Genomic DNA, 19,741 nt, shown 5'->3' on the forward strand with positions numbered 1-19,741 from the left:
TGGGGGTTTGTAAGTCTTATTGTATGAACTTCGATTCTTTCAAGATAGTGGATTCAAGTTTACCTTGAGGATAGTTAGGTCAAATCATCCCCAGGTTTTTACCGGTTTGGTTTCCTGGATGATCATATCTTGTGTTATTTATTTTCCACTGCTTTGCATGATTTGATCTTTTATATTGTGATAACCTAGACTTGTTTAATTGGACTAAGTAACAACTTGGCTAATTACCTAGGTTTAATCAATTGTTTAAGGGGTCTAAAAACCGTCAGTCTATACTCTTTTGAGTTTTCGACTAAACTGCTAAATTGCTAATCATTCATTCATTCTTGCCAGAGAAATAGATGTTTACAGTTCATTCTTCATCGTCTCTACTCTGAACCATCCAATTCAAGTGAGTACCAGCTTCTCAAGCTTTATTACAATAAATTATCTGGATGCCTTTATGTTTGGTTTCTTTCTTTTGCTCTATTGATTGGAGTAATTAATTCTCTCATGTTGGGTATCTTTTTCTTCTTCTTCTTCTTCTAGTTCTTGGTGGAAAACAACCAATAAGCTTGTTTTGCGCTAATTTGTTTTTAATATGTAATGTAAGAAGTTTTGGTTATTCTTCAAGATGACTTATCAATATTATGGTTAACAATTCAATTTATGAGACTTAAATTACATGTTTCAGTTTTTTTTTTTTTTTTTTCCTAATGCACACATATTTGATTACCCTTTAACCACAAAGATGAATAGAAATTTATGTCCAGGGATTTTAGTGCCTCAAGAAATAAGCAATCACACCAAAATTTCTCTTGCATGAACGTTGTTTCTGTTTTTGACTATATATGTTCACATCTTTAGTTTTGCTTCTTTGCATGAATTGTTTAACTTCTTTAGTTTACCCATTCCAGATAGTATTTAAAGCAGAATACATATTGTTAAATGTTGTTGCGATTGACCTCCAAGAAAAATGAAATCTTGGCTTAAAATATGACAGTCAGATGTTGGAATAATGTTAATGTATACCTGTCCTATACTCACATTGACCTGTTTTCAATTCAGTTATTTATTTTTCATTTCAGTCAATTAACTTCCATTCATTTTTAATGCAGTCCTTCTGTTCAATCAGCTCCATTAAATCCACCAAAACAATATCGTTTTTGAATGTTAAAATAATAAATTGAAAAAAAAATAAAGGACTAAAATGTAAAAGTATTGAATTGAAAACATGTTAAAATTATATGGTGTAATTTGTAATTTTAGCCCTTTTTCTATAAAACAATATTAATACTACAACATTAAAGTATTGTAAATTCTCATAACTAAAGATCCTTGAAAGGAGAAATTGGCCTATTAGTGAAAGTATGTTTCTTCCCATCAGTACATTGTAGTTTTGTTCACTCCTTCTCTAAGACACCATTTAATTCTGAAAATTTCCATCTCACAATCTTGTTCCATTCTAATTCATGATAAGGAAGACCAGAATCTGTTCTGCTCACTTTTAAGATAATCTACGTTAGACCAATATTTGTTCTATGCTGATGCTAGGTCCTCTATAAATTCTGTTTGAGTAATCTTAGACAGCCTTATCGGCCTTAGAATGTTGCCAAGTTGTCACTGCATCTCCATTGTTATATGCCCTGTGGTCAACTTATCTATGCAGGCCGTTAATTACATCAAGTTAAGATAGCTCTTTATGCATCAGTTGTTGAACTGAGTATCTGAAGCCACATTGCCAGCAATCATTCACTATTCTTTTCAGCAATTCCTTAAAAAGAGATGATGATATTTTGAATCATGAAAGAGAATAGGACTGTATTAATTAATTTATTTTCATTAAAAATTAAGATAGGCTAAAAATTTATTTTAAATCATGGAAGAATAGTACCATCTTCTTCTTTATACCTTTATATACTTTTTAGTATGACTATTTTTGGAGCTGTAATGATATCTTAGCCATAAAGAATTGGTCCTTAATATCAAATTTTGTTTTAATTACTTCATCTTCCCTCTTAATAGGCATGTTGTCAACCTAGCAAAAAAGTACTTCTCCTATTCTTTTGCTTAATATGTTGATCCCTCTGTGTGTGTGTGTATGGAACATCTCACATGGAAACAATGTGTTGTTGTGTACAAAACTTTCTTTTAGATTGATTTCATTCCCAAGTCAAATGTAAAAGACTAAATTTTGCCTCTTCGGTATTAGGTATGGCAAAATTGGGAAAAATAATTGACATGGGGGAACAGCTATGCTTTTGCAATAGCCTTGATGAAAAGATGCAAAAACTAAAAAGAAAATTGGAAGATCTGAGCAGCAGGGAAGCTGACATAAAAAGAGAACTAGAATATGCAGAGTCACTATATTTAAAGAAACGAAGGCAGCAAGTTGAAAATTGGTTGACGAATGTAGAGAGAATAAACAGGAAAGTTCATAGCCTGGAGCAAACACTGGAAGAAAGGAGATTGCTTGGGCATGTACAGTTGTGGAAACGAGTGGAAGAGCTGACTGGAGAAGTGACACAACTTGTGGATCAAGGAAGATTTCCTGGAGGGCTCACATTTGAAGCACATGAGACCAAAGGAGATGCATTCTTGACAACAAAATTGGTGGGTCAAACATTTCAAACAAATATGGATAAGATTTGGACACGCCTAATGCAGGATGAGGTCTTAATCATTGGCATTTATGGAATGGGGGGAGTGGGGAATAACCTTGGTGACTCATATCCATAACAAACTTATAGAAAATACAAACACTTTCAATCATGTTTTTTGGATCACAGTATCACAAGATTTTAGCATTCATAAATTGAGAATGATATTGAAAGCTCTAAAATGTGTTAAAAACACGAGCTATTTAGACCTACAATTAAATATTACGGCTAGATTGCTTTTACTCTAACTTATCTAAGTGCGGAAATAAGAGTAAATGAAGCGCAATAAACCGATACTAATCTAGTGCATAAACATGAACAACAAACATTAAAACTAAAGCACAAGAGTAAGGGAAGAGAGAATGCAAAGACAAGATAACACGCTGATGTGTTATCGAAGAAGAAACCAAAAAACACGGTGAAGAACCTCTCCCCCGCCCTCCAAGCGGTAATCGATCCACTAAACAATCAGTTAGGATACATGGGTTAGCAAGAGACTCTCCAAGCCTAATCTATCCGCTATACCTAAGCCCTCCAAGCTCCTACTCCAACAAGGCTTCTCGGAACCGTATCTTGTCTAGCTCTCCAGATCTCGCAATCCACCCGATTGCATCCGTCAAACCTCACCGGCTTCTTTTGGCAATTCCCCAAAGCTTCCCAAGCTCCAAAACACTCTCTACACTCTGAAAAGGTGTGGATTGTGTTTAGGTATAAATCTCCTCTCAAGGTATGACAATGGGAGAGGGAAGGAGAAGAGGCTACAATGATTTCTCACTAAGGATTAGTAGCTCTCTCTCAAAAAGAAGGGTGTGTGTGTTGTAGAAAACTTATCGAGGGTTTTTCTCTCTGAATGGCCTCTTTACATTTGTGGATAATGAAGGTATATATAGTATGGTTGAAGGGTAAGGAAGTCACACTAAAAAATCCTCCAGGTAGAATGTTTCGTGACTGTCTCACGGGAAGGTCTTACTCGCGAGACACTCTCGAAAACGACAGTCTGGCACGACTCTTCAGCTTCCAGTCATGTGCTCCTAACGTGGCTCTTTCGCAGCTTAGCTTCTCGCGAGCTTCTCGTGAAATCCACTGATTCTTCATTTAAGCTTGAGTCTTCACTAACTTAATACTAAACTCAATACAATAAAATCCCACAAAATACAATGAACAAAATAAAAGCAATTACAACACTTTTTGTCATGGAATAAAGCCAACATAAAACATAGTTATAAATCACAACTTTACAATCTCCCCCTTTGGCTATTCCGTGACAAAACACCCTATAACAGACTCTAGACTTAAACGTGAGTTTGGGAACAATAGCAAAACTCACTTACACCTAAATCTAGAAGTTGTGAAGCACTTGGAACATCTATACCTATAACCTGAAATACTTGCACAAAACACATTAGACCCTCAAAGTAAGTCAAGTGATAAAAGGACAAGTATAATGTAACAAGTAAATTGCGATCAAGTAAACATGATGTAAAACATGTGAGTAACTTGATCATACACCAAAACAGTCATATGGAAATGACTACAATGATCATATAGCAAAGCAAATGATCATCCGAACAAGCAACCAATAAAGCACAATAGCATAAGGATAAAAGCATGTCCAACACTAAAACATGATGCGATGAGAGCAGCAAAGCATAGATACTAATCATGACTCAAAGCACCGTAAAACAAAGAGAAAATAAGCATAATGTAAAACAAAACAAAACAAGGTTTTCTCAAAAATGAATGTCTTCTCCCCTTTAGTATATGCATCTTCTTTATGGCTTTCTCCCCCTACGAATGTGCACGAGGTAGAATTACTCCCCCTAAGAGTGTGCATATGAGTCATATAGAAATGACGATACAAACCGGTATACTCTCCGGTATACCCTCCCCCTTTTTGTCACGAGTAGACAAATCAATCAAGAGGAAGGAGGGAAAGAAAAGAAGATATAAGCAAGGGTATGATGCATGAGGGGTGCAAGATGAATGAGAAAAAAAGCTCAAACGAAAAGCAAAAACATCTTAAAACATGCTAAAAGGCATAAAGTATACAAGACATGCTAAGGATGATGGAACTTAGGCATGACATAGACACAAGAACATGTTATAAGTGCAAAAAGGCTTATAACATCTTAAAATATGTCAAGTGTTAGAGTATATGCAACAAAAGTGCATCTAGTGTGCATGTGAGATGCATGACTAATGCATGAATAAGCACTCATGGGGTAAAATGTATAAAACACACCACCAATGATCAAAACATGATAAACATGAATAATTATGGTGATCCCCAAAAATTGATACTCATCAGAGTCCAAAACAACGAGAAAATGTCAGTTGGGCATTTTATTAAACACTTAGAGTGCACACACTACACATATATGTTAAATAATGCATGAACATATGAAAATCTTGCCTAAATACATGTTATTTTTGCCACAAGAGGCCAACATCCAAAGCAAATCATCATTTAAAACAAGACCCAATCAAAAAGATTGACAAAAAATAAGTTTTCCAACTCCCATTTGAAAAAATCTCAACTATGAACATAAAACCCCCAAAAGCATAATTTAAGGATAAAAAATGATGAAAAGAGTTAAAGATTACCTTAGATATGTTTATGGAATGTAAAACACTTGAAATTGGTTTTGATGTTAAAGCATTAAAATAGGGGTTTGGGAGAAGATAGGATTAGTTTAAAACAAATGTCCCATGAAATGCCCTTTAAAAAGCTGATCTGGAAATTTTCGCGGGAAGCTGACTCGCGAAAGTACTTGTTAGGATATATGTGTTTCACTTGTTAAGAACATATGTCATGATTTTATGTAATTGGCTTATCCTTTGACAAAATGCACTTTACTTGTATTTGGGTAGATTTAGGATGTTTTAAATACTTCAAGAAACCTTGTTTCAAGATCAAGTATTGAAACTTTCAAGTCTGTTCAAAAAAACAAGTTCAGAGTGCAAAATCATTAAATCTCGACAGCTGCATCTATCGAGCTTAAGGAAGCTGTTCTTCATTCGGTGTGCTCAATACCTGCTTGACACCTGCTATCTGTTGAGGTTTAAGATTTTCAGAATTTCAATATGATTTTCTTGGGATCCATGAATATGTCTTTGGGCCTTCTTTTCTTCTAAACCTAGACATATAAAAAGATCGGTTTAAGGGCTGTCAAAGTCTTCACAAGTTGCACAAGCTTTGAGCAAACTCTGTTCAAGCAAATTGTGACCGAAGACGAAGTTCTTGCCCTAGTTCATCTCTTTCTAGTGAAGAAGTTGTTGTGTATGTGCACCATAGGGTTTTGTGACCAAGCATCTTCTTGATTTTCATCGTTCGGATGAACTGAAGAACTTTGCAACCAACAACCTTCTTAGTTGGTGATTGAAGTTGCGTACTGGGATCCGCCCAATTAATTAGTTACGTACTGGGAGTCGTGCATCTGAAAAGGGAACTGTCACTACAAAACAAGTCCAATTGGGTATTGGAATAAGGGTTCAACTATAGGTTGGTAAGGTACTTGGATTCCTTTACTTGTAACCACTTGTTGTGATAATAGTGGAATTTCGGGAATGGTGACCTAAAAATCACTCGGTGGGGTTTTTGCCATTAGGTTTTCCCCATTCGTAAACAAATCACCGTGTTATTTATTTTTCGCTGCATTATTAATTTATTGGTGATTTGTTTGTGCTACCACGCGTTTACATGATAAATTGATTAATTAATAACTTGGCTAATTAATTAATTAATTTCTATCACAAGGGGTCATTCAGTTTGTGGCCTATTAGTACTCACGAAATTTTTTGTGTGTAAGCCTTACTCGCGAAACTCTCTGTCCAAAGCTGAAAAAACTTTAAAATTGGACCATTTAACTCCCAGTTGAGCTTATACATGAAATAGGTCACAAAAACACCCAGAAAACATGTTTTTCACACAAAAACAACTTGAAAAGCTTTGAAAAACATGGGTGATACAAATCACTTCCAAAAGCAAACAAAAAGAAAAAAAAAATCTTTCGGTTTGATCCACATATGGTTTAACACACACACATCACATTTGAACATTTACAATCACACAAATGAAATAAACATTCATTGAACAATAAACTTGTGTATTGTGTGTGTGAATCAAGTGTGGAATAGTCCTTAGTCTAGAGTGAAATTTCAACGATCAATTCAAACAAATCATACACAACAAGTACTAAGTCAAGTGGTCTACCTCAATTATAGAAATGAGCATATATGACCTCCCACAAGAAAATGATTACAAATCCTAGAAGCTTTTCATTTAGCTTCTGCACAAATCATAACATTTGATCATTTTTTGAACAATACATCTCATTTTAAGATCGGTGCTTGAAATTTTTGATATTTCAATATTGAGAGTTAGCCTTTGACTTTTTGAGCACCATATATTTCAATTTAAAAGTCGCTTTCCCTTTTTCCAAGTCAAATACTAGTATATGCGACAGGCTTTTACAACTCATAATCTCTTTTCATTTTGAGATTTACATTTAATGAGCTCTTTTACAAAAACATAAAAATAAAGTGAGAAGAGATATAGGCACAAGTCTATGCAAGTATCAAGACCATCAAGACCATTGACCAATCATTCATGACAAGCTTAAAGATCTATTTACAACAATCACTCATAGTTTTCAAGATTTCTCCTACATAGAAAAATGTGCATACATAACAAGCTAAGCTCGTAAATGCATTACGCCATTAGTACGAAGGTACTAGGCCAAACTCACATATGACATGCGCTCAAACATATACGATTAAAATTTTTGAGTTTTTCACTTTTTATGTGGTTTTGGATTTTTACTCACACGAAACAAAAACAGTAAAGTAAGATCAAAAACAAAAAACAATGCATACAAATAAATGCATGATGCATAAATGCATGACAATGAAGCATCTAATGCATGAAGGGTCCTACAAAGATCGAAAGAATTAGATCAAGGATCAAAAGAGCATAAGCTCAATCATAGGAACCCTTCCTCATCCAAACGGAACAATTGTTTGGAATGAGTGTCTCATGAAAAGTGAGACGAGGGTTGGAAGAATGAGAACTAGAGATGCACAGAGACAAGGAGTTAAGAGCATTAAACATTTTCTTTAAAAACATGCTATTTTCACTCAAATCTAGTTTACCATTTTTAGCACAACTTTCAAGAAACTCAAGTTTCTCTTTTCTTTTGATTCTTTAAAGAGCATAAAACTTAGAGCAATGAGGTCTTAGATGACCCAAGGCACCACAATGGTGACAAACAATGTGTTTAGGTCCACTAGGCTTTTTATGGAGAGATTTATCACCATGGTTTTGTTCTTTCTTCAACATGGGGCATTGAGGTCTTATGTGACCGATCACACCACAATGTTGGCAATTAGGAACAAACTTAGATCCACTCAATTCCCTAGGATGGGACCTAAACAAAGGCTTAGGCTTAAGAGCCTTTCTCTCCACTTTTTGGTTTCTTTTGTGTGGAGGAATGTACACCGATTTGTCTTTAGAGGTAGAACTCACATTAAGCACAAAATCGGGCAACATATCATGATTGCAACATATATTATCTTTCTTTTTAGCAACAAGTTTAGCAATCAAACACTTGGCATGCATATTAAGAGATTCATTTTCACATTTATGATCATCAACAAGTTTGTTAGACAAAACTAGTTTAGCATCCAAGTCCATATTTAAACATTCAAACTCTTTCAGCTTTTCAAGATAATTTTCAGCAAGCTTCTTATACTTTTCAACCAATTTATTGGATTCATTGAGCTTAGCAATCAAATCATCCTTTTCACAACGAAACTTGCTCAAATTCTTATGAAACTTCTTTGCTCCTTTCTTCAAGAGTTTGTCAACAAGACCCATGGATTCAAGTAACATGTCATCACAATTATGAGGATTAACACTCATAGAGGCATTTTTCACAAACACATGGCATGTTACAATCAACAATATTCATAGAAGCATACAAAGCACTAACCATGGCAAAACACACACGGGGTCAAGGATCACACTTAGATAATGAAACCAAAACAAGTGTACCCGCTCTGATACCAATTAAAAGCTCTAAAATGTGTTAAAAACACAAGAGCTATTTAGACCCCCAATTAAATATTATGGCTAGATTGTTTTTACTTTAACTTATCTAAGTGCGGAAACAAAAGTAAATGAAGTGCAATAAACCAATACTACTCTAGTGCATAAACATGAACAACAAACATTAAAACTAAAGCACAAGAGTAAGGGAAGAGAGAATGCAAACACAAGATAACACACCGATGTGTTATCGAAGAGGAAACCGAAGAACTCGACGAAAAACCTCTCTGCCGCCCTCCAAGAGGTAATCGATCCACTAGACAATCAATTGGAATACATGGGTTAGCAAGAGACCCTCCAAGCCTAATCTACCCGGTGTACCTAAGCCCTCCAAACTCCTACTCCAACAAGGCTTCTCGGAACCGTGTCTTGTCTAGCTCTCCGGATCCCGCAATCCACCCAATTGCATCCGCCAAGCCTCACCGGCTTCTTTTGGCAATTCCCCAAAACTTCCCAAGCTCCAAAACACTCTCTACACTCTAAAAAAGTGTGGATTGTGTTTGGGTACAAACCTCCTCTCAAGGTATGACAATGGGAGAGGAAAGGAGAAGAGGTTACAATTATTTCTCACTAAGGATGAGTAACTCTCTCTCAAAAAGATAGGTGTGTGTGTTGTAGAAAATCTATCTAGGGTTTTTCTCTTTGAATGACCTCTTTTCATTTATAGGTAATGAGGGTATATATTGTATAGGTGAAGGGTAGGGAAGTCACATTCAAAAATCCTCCAAGCAGAATGTTTCACGACTGCCTCGTGGGAAGGCCTTACCCGCGAGACACTCGCGAAAACAATAGCCTGGCACGACTCTTCAACTTCCAGTCATGTGTTCCTCATGTGGCCCTTTTGCGGCTTAGCTTCTCGCAAGCTTCTCATGAAATCCATTGATTCTTCATTTAAGCTTGAGTCTTCACCAACTTAATATTAAATCCAATAAAATAAAATCCCACAAAATATAAGGAACAAAATAAAAACAATTACAACACTTTTTGTCATGGAATAAAACCAACATAAAATATAGTTGTAAATCACAACTTTACAAATATTGCATCTAGACCTTTTAAACGTGGATGATGAAAAGAAAAAGGCGGCAAAATTGGCCCAGGCTTTGATGAGAAGACGAAAATCTGTACTCATTTTAGATGATGTATGGAATCATTTTGTTTTAGAGAAGGTGGGAATTCCTATTAGAGTCAATGGGTGCAAATTGATTTTAACCACAAGATCATTAGATGTGTGTCGAAGGATGGGTTGCCAAGTGAAAATCAAAGTGGAGCCCCTTTCAAAGCAGGAAGCTTGGAGCTTATTTTTGGAGAAAGTAGGGAACAAAATTTCACCTTCTCCTGAAGTAAAAGATATTGCAAGGTCTGCTGCAAAAGAATGTGTAGGTTTGCCACTTGCCATAACCATACTGGCTGGAAGCATGAGAGGAGTGGATGACATCTGTGAATGGAGGAATGCATTGGAGATTTTGAAAGAATCAAAACTGAGACAAGATGACATGGAAACTGAGGTTTTAAAGTACTAAGATTTAGCTATTGGAGCTTGAATGATTCAAAAGTGCAACATTGTTTTCTATACAACTCACTATATCCTGAAGATTGTAAAATTAAAAGAGAGGAGTTGATAGAAAGGTTTATTGATGAAGGTTTCATTGACAAAATAAAGAGTAGGCAGGTAGAGTTAAGAAGAGCTATTGGTAAGTCTACACTCAAGTGGAGTGTTGTAGGGAAGTAGAGGAAATAATAGCATAAGCAAGTGATGAATTTGAAGAAGAAGAACAATAACAAAGAGGAGGAAGGAATGGCACTACCAAAATCACTCTCCTAAATTTGAGGGTCTTGTATTTGTGGAAGCTACAGGAACTGAAGACAATATGTAGTAACAGTAAAGTAATAGTTTTTGATTCTCTTGAAATAATTTAGACATAAGATTGTCCGAAGCTGAATAGACTCCCTCTCTCTCTACCCCTTCTTAATGGACAACTATCTCCTGCCTCTTCTCTTCAAAAGATTAGTGCACAATGGGAATCGCTGGAGTGGGACTGTCCCGACACTAAGAATGTCCTTCAACCCTTTTTCACTGAGCGTAGGTTTTCCTAACTTTGGATGTCTCTCTCTTCACTCTCACATCTTTGATTTATCTTTTATGGACTCATTAATCAATTGTAGTGTTTACCTACTTTTACCTCCTTATTTTTTATCTAATATCTTCTCTCTTTTTTTTCTTTTCCTTTTTTAAATCCCTTTAATGCTCCCAACTAGCTATTAATCACATCTTCCCTGTAAGACAGACCACATAAGTATGTATATATGCTTTATACTTCTTGTAAAACTGATTTCACCAACGGTTTCTTTTCCTGTTTTGGTCTTATTTAGGATATGTGGCCAAGTTAAAGCTGACATGAAATGCTTCCGTGGTGTGTGTAAGTGAGATTACGAGCAAGGAGAACTTCACTCTTAAAAAGTATTTTTGTGTGATTTTATTCCTCGCCTTCTTATTTGCTTATTATTATAAACTATGTTGTGTTATGAACGTGTGTTTCTCTTTCAATAAGTTGAACAATCTTCTGTAATAATCAATACTCTGCGTAATTTGTTTTGATACTCACTTTCTGTTTCTCTTTTCTCTGTTGGCTTGTGGAGAAAAATAATAAAGAGAAATTTTTTATGATGTGTATGTTTTATTCCTAATTAATCTTTTTCACCTAAATTTGGTGAAGATGCTTAACCTTTCTAGATATCTCTTACTTTTAAAGATTGGTGAAGATGCTTAACCTTTCTAGATATCTCTTACTTTTAAAGATCATAGTTCCAACTGATCTAATTTGTGATTTTATTATGGAATATCAAATCTTGGATTTCAATATCATTGGAAAAATGTGGTATATGCCTTATTCTCAATGTACAAAATTGGTGAACATCTTGTCAATATCCACTATAACTATGGGTATAGATATGTTCTATATGTGTGGTTTGATATTACTGTGAGAATATATAATGAAGTAAACTCATTTTACTCTTTTTGCACTGGTCATTTACGGGCAATAGCTAATCTAAGATTAAAAACAATAGATTTTTTTAACTAATAAGAATTTATTAGTATCCCGAGTAGTTTTCTTCCATTATATTAGTTACATAGCTATATGTCACATTGGAAGCTAGTCTAGTAGCAGTTGTTTTAATAATTTGTAATTTTCTTAAATGTCAAGTTTTTATTTCTTGTGTATGATTGCCGTGATGGCTCGACCATCAAGGAATCATAAAAAGAAAATTTTAGTTGTATTGCTACATTAATTAGATTTACTACGTCAAATGTGCATGATGTTAGTGCACATGTGTGCAACAGTGATTCTTTCTAGGAATAGGAGAGTTGGAAGAATTGGAGGTTAGGGTGACCAAATATTAGAGAGAGCAAATGTGAAAGTTGTGAATATGAATCAAATGGTTTGGATGGATGATACAACATTCATAAACAATGTACGAATGGACAGGAGAGCATTTAGAAAACTTTGTGACATGCTCCACATACATGGGGGTTTGAGGCCATCTAAGAATATGGAAATGGATGAGATGGTAGCATCTTTTCTACATGTACTTGCACATCATGCAAAAAATAGAGTTGTAGCACGACAATTAGCTCGGTCAGGTGAGAGTATAAGTAGAAACTTCAATGCTGTATTGCATGCTCCTTCATCTTCATAGCATCCTTTTTAAGAAATTGGAGCCTATACCTGAGAATTGTACTGATGAAAGATGGAAATGGTTTAAGGTACATTACTATTTAGATTAGAATGTTTCTATGTATTTCTTATTATTGATTTAAATTTAATGAATAAGTCCTATAATAGAATTGTCTAGGTGCGCTAGATGGAACCTATATTCCAATCAATGTGTCAATTGAAGACAGGCCTAGATATCAAATCAAGAGAAATGAAATAGCCACCAATGTGCTGGGAGTGTGTTCTCACGATATGCAATTTATCTATCTATTGCCTGGTTAGGAGGGTTCAGCTGTAGATTCTACAGTTTTAAGAGATGCAATTTCTAGGAGAAATGGATTGAAAGACCCTCAAGGTAAATAAATACTTATTAATCACTACTTTTTTTTGGACACGTCTATTTATATTCTTATAGTTTAAAAATGGTGTTAGGTTACTACTACTTGTGTGATGCTGGTTACACCAACGGTGAGGGATTTCTTGCACCTTATAGAGCACAGAGATATCACCTAAATGATTGGAGGCAAGGTCGCCAACCTACTTCTCCTCAAGATTTTTTTTTAATATGAAACTCTTCTGCTAGGAATATCATTGAGAGAGCCTTTGGCCTACTAAAAGGAAGATGGGCAATACTTAGGAGTAGATCATTTTATTCAATCAAGACCCAATGTTGGATCATTTCAGCTTCTACACTACTCCATAACTATATAAGAAGAGAGATGACACTTGACCCTCAAGAGAACTCTCCCTTGTCTGACAACTCAAGTGCTGAAGAGTTGGATGGTGAGCATATAAGGTATGGAGACATCTGATGCATGGAGTGATTGGAGAGATAAGTTGGCTGAAGAAATGTATGAACAATGGAGGGCCTCTAGGCATTGAATTGGAGATGATGTTTACTTGGTATCTTTTCTTTCTATTATATAGTTAGGTGCTACTCAATTTGACATTATAGTTACGTAATTTGTAATTTTTTCATTTACAATTTATGTTCAATTTGAAATATGGTTTTTGTTATTTATTTAAAAATTCTATGAATTTTTTTATAATATAATTTCAGTTGGTGGTATTTTTTTGTCTTGTTTTTTGTTCTTTTACAAAGTTTGTTGACCTTAATTACCATCATGAATTTCTTGTATAATTTTTTTCTTAAAAATGCAGTACTTACATTTTTATTTGGATAATTATGTAGAATGTTCAACTTTTGCATAGACATGGAAAATACAAATAGTGAACCTGTCAATGAAGGAAAGAAAGGAACTAAATTTCAATGGACAGCTAAAGAAGATGATAAGTTGGTTGAGAGTTTATTGGAACTAACTGGCGATGTTAAATTGAAAGCAGACAATGGTTTTAAGCCTAGATTTACAGATAAATTATAGGAATTGATGGAGAAGAAATTGCCAGGATGTGGTATAAAGGCAAGTCCACATATAGAATCTAGACACGAAACTTTAAGAAGACAATATCGGGCAATAGCTGACATGCTTGGTCCAAATGCCAGTGGTTTTCGTTGGAATGATAATGAGAAAATGGTTGTGGTTGAGAAGAAAATTTTTGATGTTTGGGTCAAGGTAATCTATTTATTTTTTTGTCATTCATGTTTAACGACCAATTTTTATTTTATTATTGAATATAAATAATTTTGTTTCCTATCAGGGTCATCCAGATGCTAAGGGGATTGTGGAATAAGCGCTTCCCTCATTTTGATGAATTAGCACTTGTGTTTGGTAAAGATAGGGCCAGTGGGGATAGAGCTTAACATGCTACAGGTGCAACAGAGGAGTTAGCTAGAGGACAAGAAAACCAAGCTCCTACAAATGAAGCTAAGACAGAAACAATGATGGTATAGAAGAGATCAATGGAAATGGTTATGGTTATGGTTCCCAAACACAAATACCCAATCAAGGTGCTAGCTCAAAGAATCTAAATAAGAAGAGGCCAAGATCCAATGATGAACTAACTGAGACCTTAATGGAGATAATGAAAGACTTTGGAAAGAAGTATGAAGAAACTAATGGACATATGGCCACCATTGCATCTTGCTTCAAGATTGAGTCAGAGGAAGCTGAGAGAAGAATGAAAGTATTCAATGAGCTATTGATAATCAAAGGACTGTCTATATCAGAAAGAATCAAAGTTGGAGAATCGCTTATAGTTGATACACGTAAATGTGATTATTTTTACTCATTGCTAATACATTGTATACGTAATAGATCGCATTTGTTTCATTGTTGATGAACTACTTTTACTTTTATTGCTACTTCTATGGTCTCATAGACCTAAACATTGTTAGGTTGTTTTGTTATGGATTAAACTCTTTTAAAAATTATTATTAAGAATAAAGCATTTGAGAATTTAAATAGTTATTTTTGTATTGTACTTGTCATTTTGAAATGTTAGACTACAATTTTAATGAATTGGTTATAATTAATAGTTTATATTTGGTTTTTCATTATTTATTTAGAGGAAGATTTTTTTTAAAGGACTTGGTAGTTCACATTCAAATCTAAGGATAGAATGGGAAAAATAAATAATTCATTTAAGATTCCTAGGAATAAACCAAACATTATCATCTCACATTCCTAGGAATTTTAAGAGATTCCCAATGAAACCAAACATAAGAATAGCTACATTCTTAGGAATCTAGATGCCAGGAGTAATGTGGATTCCTCCGTACCAAATGCCATCTTATAGATTAGAAAGGCTTGGGAGAAGGCTGCGTGGGTTTATAAAAAAAAAAAAGGCTTGATTTTCTATTTGTTTAAGAATAGACATTATTTGTTTATTATACCATGTCATTTTAAACAAATAATGGAGTGATGGTATAATAAACAAATAATGGAGTGAAGGTATAAAAAAAAGGCTTGATTTTTTATATTTAAAAATGACGTCATCATTTTTATTATACCATGTCATTTTAAATTATTTAATAATTTAAATTTTTAGGCTACAAAAATAATGGGAGCATCATTTTATTAGACAAACTAAGCACGCATGGCAAGTTTATGTGATACTTCAGGGTGTAGAATCCAAACACCCCCAAACTTTAAAGGTGTAGTTTACAAATTTAGCCTTAAAGATTAGTATATTAACAACATATATGATTCCTAATCACCCAATTCCGGCACATCAAAACAAAGGCCAAAGAGGTGGTTTAGGGAGGGAGAGAGAGATAGAGAGAGAGAGAGAGAGAGACATACAAATCCTTATTATCCAAATACTTAATAATAAATTCATCATTCCAATACTTAACAACATATATCATTCCTAATCACACCCAATTCTGCCATAACTCAAAACAAACACCAAAATAGGGTGAGGAGGGGGGGTTCCACAATAATTACACAAAATCTGAGACATACAATATTTATCATCCCAATAGTTAACAATTATTTCATCACTCCACCATCTTGTCTCCTTGAAATGATATTGCCTTCTACTTAAAATTCTTCCTAGTTATTGTGTTGGTAGGAACTATCAAATCATCCAAAAATTCATGAAGACTCTCTACTCACATCCTATGTTTTTTTATCCACATTTGATTTGAAGGAAGAGATTTTCTCTAGCTAGAAATCTGCATAAAGGCCTATGTTTCTCTGCTCGTTCAATTAATTTCTTGCATTCTGTGATTTCTTCCTCCATTTTGCTTATCTTAGCTTTCAATGCCTTTGTCTCCACTTCATTACCCCCATACTTCTTTTCTTCATGGAGAGATTGTGAAACAGTCTTATAAAATGACGTTCCACCTACAAATATAGTAGAAACACAAGAAGATTATGACAAAAGAACAAAATGTCGGAGGATATTAAGGATTTGGTTCTCCTTAATCATATGTAAGCTTATTTTACTCACACAAAACACAAATAATAATCTATCCCATAGCACACAATTCCAATCTTGATATAGATGGTGGTCAAATCGTTTTAATATGATTCAGTCGCTACAAGGCTTATAGCAACGTATTCAATGCCATTCAAACTTATTGTGAATGTTGACATCTTGTACGAATATTTGGTGAGAGGGTTATAGTACATTTATGTTAATGAATAATGTACTGCGAATATCTTCTCTACATATACATGTGAATCTCATCATTTAAATCATTAATCAAGGAAAAATGATTTAAAGTCTAGTTCTACAATAATGGCCATGAAGGACATTTTATTTAATGACATAAGAATTCCAAAAACTAAGCATATAAGTATTTCATTTGAGATGCCAAGAGCTTTGTAGTTCAATTGACAATTCTTGGTATTTATTGGACACATTTAAAGTTCTCACTTCATTATATACATCAATTAAGAATTAAAAGGGTGTGATACATTATTCTTCAAGTATTGAGAAGTTGAAATATTATTGCGTTCAAGAATGGAAACTGACATGTTCAGCATGTAATTATTATTTTTTTAATAAGGGAACCCAAAAAATCCTAGAAAAATAAACATGGTGGCTAAGCACTTTGTGAAAATAAAGAGTCTAGCCATAAAGCCAAAATACCACTAGACATCCAATGTGTTAAACTTCACAATTCTAACTTGTGAATTTTAAGTTCGGGATTGTGAGATTTATATGGTTGTTGAAAGGGATAAGTGACTTAATAAGAAGAGGAAGTGCATGTTTATGCGATACTTTGATCGTATTGTAATAGAAGATTACAGGGTATTAATTCATCCATGATAAGTGGAGACCATATCTTTCTCAAAAGCACCATGTAATTCGACAACAAGAATGGTAACATAAGTATATACGCTAAACAGGAAACCAAAAAGTAGCAAAAGGTAAGAAAGAAGATTCTAATGGATTTTCGCCCAAAAACCTTATAGTTCAGTGGCATTTCTTGATCTCCTTTATGAGGAAAACCAAGGTTCAAGTCCCCCTCCCCCACTTTCAACAATTGAATTATCAAATAATCTAATGGATTTTCACTTCAACAATGCTTATAAAGGTGCAAAATGCCTTATGGAATATAACCAAATGTACATAGAGAATTGATGGTGATGAAAATAGGTTGTTTGACAAACTAATTATCATCTATTATTTGATTGACAAATCCTTTATATTGGAATGGGTAAAGAGTTCTCCCTTGAAGCTTGTCATTCTCACATAAATAGTGGAGATAAATTTCATTAATACAAAGTAAATGTACATGCATCAACAAATGCAAAATGCCCCAACCTAGAAGTAATTTTTATCAAATTTTATCAACAAGTCCAATTTATAGGTCTATTCAAATACACACATGCACTCAATTTAATCTGATAACATCTTAGATCCATACTTTATTTTGCTCAAATCCTCCTCAAAATCACTAACCCGTTTAATCAAAACATCAACCAATCAAAATGCTCCCACAAAAATTAAGTGGTAATTTAAAAATAAAAATAAAATAAAAAAAAAATCCATAGGAGAAGGATCATTCCAATGCATTGGTTTTTGTAATAACTTTGGTTGTTGGGTTGTGATTGGATTTGAGCTTGGACCACTTCAAATCCTGTATGTCACATAAGTTCATGAGTCTAGGTATTGAAGGGCCTAATGTTTGCGAGGTAAAGGTCCAATTTGAGATAAGCCGAATGATTGAAACACTTCATTGTAAACAAAATGAAGTTGTGGGACATATTTGAACAAATTCCAACTATTAGGTAAAAAATTAAGACATTTAGGAACCATCATGATTGAGCTTATTTATTGAAAATCTCCTAAGCAACCTCAATAAAATTTTGGCTAAACATATTTTGAAAAGGGAAAGGAGGTAAATTATAAATCTCAAACCAAGTTTAATATACTAAATAAACAATTAAAAGGGACCTCTAGTGGAGATTGATATTCTCAGTCTCGAGTCAATTTATAGGTTGCACCAATCATTTTGAGAGTGATTAAACAACAATCAAGTTGTGATGAAACAAAATTTGAATCAATTAGAATCATAAATTAGGATAAAACAAGAAAACAATTGAATGGATATAAATATAAAGATAATGCCATATATAATCACGAATAATTTCATGATGAATACATAGGAACAATAGAGATATGGGAAGAAAACTGCTACATATTGGTAGATGACCCAAAAACTTCTCAACTAATTAACCCAAAAAAGTCAAAAACATGATGCAAAGAAGTAAAGCCAAATTGATGATTAAAGAAGCTTGTATCATTAGCATATTTTTTCCACAGATTATCAAATCATACATACGAAGCATGTCAGTTGGGAATAGCTATGAAAGATATTCACAACCATTGAATATCAACATACCACAAGTGTGCACTGCTTTTGTACACTAACCAGGAGGAATAGACCAAATGTTCCTAGGGATAGATGAATCCCAAATCTGTGATTCTGCAACCAAAAAAAAAAAAAAAGATCAAATGGAACTATGGTCCCTGCAAAAAGTATATTAAATCAAGAGAAGATCAAGTATTTCCCCAAATTTAAAATCTTTTTCTTTTTTTTTTCTAATAAGTAAGAAAGATTTTATTAAAAAGTGTTAGGTTCTAAAGACTTAGAATCTTATGTATTTAGAACTCTAATGTGTATTGTTGGCAAACCATGATCAAAACAAGATGTTTAGTCGTGTTTAGACTTGCTCAAAGTTGGTTCATTTATGTAAAGTTGGATTTAAGTTGATGCAGATTTATTAAAGCATTTCGGCCTAGTTCGATTAATCGAAACTTAGGCTCGATCAATCGAAATTCGGGCAGAATGCGTTTTCTACAAAATTCCAACTCAGCCCTAGTTTATTTAAAACGTTTAGGGTTATGTATTTTTGTCCTAGGTATATAAGGGAAACCCTAGCCACGTTTTAGTGTTGCTCATATTGCTGTTTGTGTAAATCTCTTGTGAGATCTGTGATGAGCTTTCCTTTACACAAGCTTAGGATTATCAAGAAGGAGATTCGTTCAAGAACTTTATGATCATTCAGTTGCTACCATAAGAACTTAAAGAAACACAAGTGGGTGTGCTTGTACTTGCTGGAGAATCCAAGAAAGAAGGAGTTCGTGGTCTCGGAGCTTGCACATGGTCGTGTCAGTAAGTTTCTATTGGTGGGTAGTAATAGGATGTTAGCAGTCTAAGTCCTATTGTACAACTTCTATTCTTTCATAGTAGATTCAGGTTTACCTTGAGGATAGCTAGGTTAAATCCTTCCCAGGTTTTTATCGGTTTGGTTTCCTGGGTGATCATATCATTGTGTTATTTATTTTTCCGCTGTTTTGCATGATATGATTTTTTTATTGTGATAACCTAGATTTGGAATTTGGACTAAGTAACAACTTGG

The 19,741-nt window shown here is 34.1% G+C and overlaps 1 protein-coding gene and 1 pseudogene across 1 annotated transcript in view; both read left to right on the top strand.

Annotated features, from left to right (window-relative positions):
• The first annotated feature begins 323 nt into the window (after window positions 1-323).
• The window catches only part of LOC126694908 (disease resistance protein SUMM2-like), a 67,051-nt gene continuing 47,633 nt past the window's right edge, over window positions 324-19,741 (top strand). The window contains exon 1 of the mRNA XM_050391455.1: window positions 324-391. The gene's annotated coding sequence lies outside the window, so the exon portion shown is untranslated. The remainder of the gene's footprint in view (window positions 392-19,741) is intronic.
• LOC126696004 (disease resistance protein SUMM2-like) lies at window positions 2,194-14,153 on the top strand (annotated as a pseudogene).

This window comes from Quercus robur, chromosome 8 (assembly GCF_932294415.1).
Source record: "Quercus robur chromosome 8, dhQueRobu3.1, whole genome shotgun sequence".
In the NCBI taxonomy this organism is placed as follows: Eukaryota; Viridiplantae; Streptophyta; class Magnoliopsida; order Fagales; family Fagaceae; genus Quercus; species Quercus robur.